Consider the following 5,483-nt stretch of genomic DNA (forward strand, 5'->3'; position numbering starts at 1 on the left):
AACAGTGAGCGGTGGCGTTGCCTCTAGATGAACAGGACCCCGTAATGTGGAGGGCTGGATGAACAGTAGATGGTGCAGGGGTGGCCGTGGAGGGGTGGTTGAACAGGACCCCGTGGTGTGGAGGGCTGGATAAACAGTAGACGGTGGAGGGCTGGATGAACAGTAGACGGTGGAGGGGTGGTTGAACAGTAGCCGATGGAGTAGCGCACGGTGGAGGCTGGATGAACAGGAGCCCGTGGAGGCTGGAGGAGGTTGACGATAGCCCGTGGAGGCTGGAGGAGGTCGACGGTGGAGATGAACAGTATCTCATGGAGTCCCGTTTTGCGGTACGCCACACCCCTCCCGATGAACACGACCCCCGTTTCGACCGTAGCGCTCCAACACAAGTCCGTTTCGTCCGTTTTGCAGTACGCCACACCCCTCCCGATCAACAGGACCCCCGTTTCGATCGTAGGAGGTCCATTTCGTCCGTTTTGCGGTATGCTACACCCCTCCCAATCTATAGGACCCCCGTTTCAACTGTAGGAGGTCCGTTTCCTCCGTTTTGCGGTACGCCACACCCCTCCCAATCAACAGGACCCTGTTCCGAACGTAGGAGGTCCGTTTCCTCTGTTCTGTGGTACGCCAGACCTCGTTTCCATAGCCTGTTCCGTCCAAGCCGGTTGGCTCCCACGCATTCCGTTGCCTCCCGATGAACACGACACATTCCGTTGCCTCCCCATGAACACGACGCGTTCCGTTGTCTCCCCATGAACACGAAGATGACTCTGTTTCTCCGTTCCGACCCAGCCATGTACGTATGCGCGAGTAGGCGTTCGAGACCCTGCCCGTATGTACGTATGTGGCCATATTTTCTTTCTTACACCCTCGCCGCTGTACGTACGTGTACATGCTACGTGCGCGCCTCTACTATGACACGTGCGCGCCTCTACAACGACCAGTATGTATGTACATGCTCGCGACCAGAATGACAACGCTACGTACGCTTCGACCAGGTGGGTCCCGACTGTCAGGCACTTCCTTGCCTGTGAGGATGTAGCTGGTGGGTCCCAGCAGTCAGGGGGGCGAATCATTTTTTTTTGCCCGGACGCACTTCCTTGCGTGCGAAGATGTAGCTGGTGGGTCCCAGCAGTCAGGGGGCGAATCGTTTTTTTGCCCGGACGCACTTCCTTGCGTGCGAAGATGTAGCTGGTGGGTCCCAGTAGTCAGGGGGGCGAATCGTTTTTTTCGGACACACTTCCTTGTGTGCGAAGATGTAGCTGGTGAGTCCCAGCAGACAGGGGGGAATTTTTTTTTCGTGAAATACGGTGGCCCGTCCGGTGGGTCCCCGCTATCAGGTGGAGGAATAATTATTTTGCGCGTAATAAGGAGGCACTTCCTTGCTGTGGCCATGGACCCAGCTGTCAGCCTCTCCACGTACAGTCCATGTCCGATGGAAGCCATTCCTTGACCATGTTGACCACGCCGCGCCGAGAGCACCAGGGCAGTGGATGACGGTGAGGCCTAGGAAGGGGACGACACGGAGCCGGGGAAGATGCGGCACTGGATGCCCACGCGTAGAGGAGTATGAGGGTTCACTCGTTCGGCTGCGGTGTGAGGCTGCCATCGTCACAGAATAACAGGGGGTGTGGGTGCATAGAGGGATGGCCTGGCCAGCGGTGGGAGTAGTAGGGGGCGGTGAGGCCTCCGCGGCATCACAGCCGGCCATGGGAGGCAGGATCATGCGGCACGACTGGCACTACTTTGGGCGGCTGGAGCACGAAGACCAGAGGTTGAAGAAGCACCACGGCCGTTGGATGGACATCGTACGGTCACTGGAGCTAGATTCGTTCATATTGACTAAGTTGACAAAGCCCTCTGTCCCCGTAAACTTAGTAGGCCCACAAGTCAGCCTCCCACCAAGGTGAGTCCCAGCTAGCAGGGGAGTATTCATTTTTTTTGTGCGTAATAAGGAGGCATTTCCGGTGGGTCCGAGCTGATAGCGGGGGGAATGTTTTTTTCGCGAAATACAGAGACCCTTCCGGCGGGTCCCAGCTATCAGGTGGAGGAAACATTATTTTGCGTGTAATAAGGAGGCATTTTCCTGTGTGGGCCCCTACTATCAGCCTCTTCCAATGGCTGTTGTTTGTTGACCATGTTGACCTCGCCGCGCCGAGAGCACAAACACGGTGGACGAGGGCGGGGCCCAGGAAGAGAACCACCCGGAGCCGGCGAAGCCACCGCAGCAGATGCCCATGCTGAGGGGAGAACAAGCACTGACTTGTCGGCTACGGGGTGAGGCTGACGTCGCCGGAAAATAACAGGATGTGTGGGTGGTTAGAGGGATGGCCTGGCGGCAGCACAACCAGCCATGGGAGGAGGGAGCAGGCAGTCCCGTCGGCACTGGTTTGGGCGGCTGGAGCAGGAAGATCAAAGATTGAAGAAGCACGGCGGCCGTTGGATGGACATCCAACAGTCACTGATGTGTGTTGACTAAGTTGACAAAGCCTTGCGTATGCATCAAAAATAATTTAGGACAACGTCATCGTGAACCTAGTAGGCCCAGAAGTCAGCCTCCAAATCTGTGGAAAACAGCATACAACCCATTAGCCATTATTTTCAATAATTTACAGCCCATTTGCTAATTCTTAAGGATATTTGAAGCCCATATTCTTTTTATTAGCATTACAGACCATATATTCAGGGCACTACTAAAAAATTCAACGAATTTTTGCATATTTTGGTGGGGTCCGAACTCTTTTAATCACGAAATTTCGAGTCAAGTTAAAAATAGTTTTCAAAAAATTATATCAAAATAAAGTTCAAAAAACAATTCTCCACAAAAAAATGAATGAAATTTAGAATCTTAACTAGCAAGATGCCCGTTCGTTGCACGGAACATGAAGATGCATTTGTATGAGTAGTTTATCTTGTGGGTGAAAAGATGATATTTTAATGTAATTGCCAGTTGGCTTTGTTTTTTATAAGAGTAGAGAGTAGAGAAATCCTGAAAAAATGATATTTTAATGCAATTGCCGGTTGGCTTTTGTTTAAAAATTTACAGCCCATTTCTTACAACTTATAGCCCGTTTTCTGGGGAAGACCATTTCTTATCCCTCCTCGTCTTGAAAGATTTGCAGCCCAGCAGGGCTGAGAAAAGCAAGTAGGCCTCGGTTTTGCTATTCCTCAAAAAAAAACTGGGCTAGCCAATTTCAGAAAGAAAAAAATATCAACTGGGCTCGTCATGTGCTTAATAAAAGCATAAGCATGGGCTAGACGGGCCACAGCCCCCGCACAACATGCAGTTGAGCTCCATCTCTAAAACTGAAAACAACTGCGTGAGCTGCTGGGTCCCTGGTGTTATCCGCTCGTTGTGTAGTTTTCTCTTTTATTGACTACATTGACAATGGCGTGGAACCTACTCCCTCCGTTCCAAAATAGATGACCCAACTTTGTACTAACTTTAGTACAAAGTTAGTACAAAGTTGGGTCATCTATTTTGGAGCGAAGGGAGTAGTTGTCAAACAATTAGGAGGAAGTATTGTTTTGGCTTGTAATAACGAGGCACCTGCTTGTGAAATGTAATGACCCTGGTGGGTCCCTACTGTCAGCCTCTCCACGTACAGCCATCTCCTGATTCCTCTTGGTTGTTGACCATGTTGACAACACCAGACGGCGGCGAGCACAGCGAGCTAACCAAGGCGGAGAACGACGGCAAGGCCTCGGACGGGAACGAACAGCAGCCATGGAAGATGTGACAGTGTAGTGGCAGGTGGAGGGGAGTACGAGGGCAACAACATGCAGGTCGAGCATTAAAATGGTACAAAAAGCCCAAGGATTAATTGTTCATACAATTTTTAGACAAAACCCAGATTGAACATGACAGTAACATCTAACCCAACCACTCTTTTTTGCAGTCACAAACAAATGGATCGGTCTGATCCATAAAATCAACATCCTATGCAAAACAATTTAGTTTAGGATGTCTACAACTTGTTGTAAATAGAAGCCGAGCACGTTTAGAAGCCCATTTGTCCACCTGAAACTTCTTTTTTTGCTGTTCAACATGTTCGTCCGTGAGAAATCTCTTGCTGTAAAAATTAAGCCTCATGGACAATAGTAACCTCGCATTCAACAGGAAGAATGTGACAAAGCTTCTGTTTGCCTGGTTGGATGCATATCGTCCCATCGTTATTGTCCTCAAATGAATGTCATGAGAACTGAGAAAATCCTTGTGCTTATTACGCCAACGATTGGTTATATGTTTTTCTCCATGTGGTTCTGCCTAAGTAGACATGAAGATTGAAAACAGTTAAGGTCTGAAAAAAGAGTATGTCGAAAGAACGACAGCTGAACAGTTAATTCTAGTACAATATATATGGGCTTTTAATGTGCATGAAATCATCACCTCTATGTATAAATTCTCCAGAGATCGAAAGCATCATAGCAAGCCAATAATTATGTCCAGATCAAAACTATACATTCTGATATATATGATCTTGACAGAATCCAGCAGCATTGATAGGCTATCAATAGACAAACTCTTCATTGAGCATATAACATAATATTAGTACCCAAAGTGTACTCCAAGATGATATAAAACTTATGCGCACAAATGAAAAATGTAGCATATGATTACAAATGTGTAGATGATAATATACGGTACCTGAAAAGGTGAGGAGCCAAACACCAACTCCTTGTGATTATTAAACGGGTCACGAATTACACCCAAGGTCTCCAGTTTGGGCATAGAGACGACAGTTATTTCTGAAGGTGTATAACAATTATGAAGGAGCAACCTTTCAAGTGAAGGGGCATCTTCGATGATGAGCTGCTGTCCTTCAAAACAAATTTCAATGCTTTTAAGGTGAGGTGACTTTATTTGGAGACAACTGATACCGATTTCTATTCCCAAAACAATCAGCAAGCGCTCCAGGGCAGGGCAACTGGAGTGGATGATGCTGTGCAGTGAGGCCTCCAACATATAAACCACCACAAGCAAAAGTTTTTTAGCAGTGGGAGTCGAAGCATTTGTACCAGATCGTCTGTTAGATGGCACCGGGCGAAGGTGGCGGTGTGGAGAGAGGAGGAAAACCACGAGATGGACAACGGTGGTGTGGGCACGAATTCTTGGTATGTTCGTGGTATGAAACTTTCGTGGTAATGGTAGAACTCAAACTGCTGGAGTTTTCCGAATTCAGGGGATGTCAGCCAAGCGTCCACCTTGCCGGGTATGGACAGCAGGTAGCTTGTCGGGATGCAGAGGCATTGAATGGGGCCCTGCTGGTGAGAAGAGACAATGGCTCTGATGAGATCAAATTCAGGAAGGACAGATACCTGACGACAATCGAGATTGAGGGGCGCGGTGCGCCATAGAGGGCACCACCGAGTTGAGAGGACTTGTGTGCGGCAGCAATCCTTGGTGGGGAGAAGCGAGATGATCTCCTCAAGGATGACGTCCGGGAGATCGCTGATGCGGTCCACCAGAGATTCTACCGGTTCCT

Source organism: Triticum dicoccoides, chromosome 2B (assembly GCF_002162155.2).
Source record: "Triticum dicoccoides isolate Atlit2015 ecotype Zavitan chromosome 2B, WEW_v2.0, whole genome shotgun sequence".
In the NCBI taxonomy this organism is placed as follows: Eukaryota; Viridiplantae; Streptophyta; class Magnoliopsida; order Poales; family Poaceae; genus Triticum; species Triticum dicoccoides.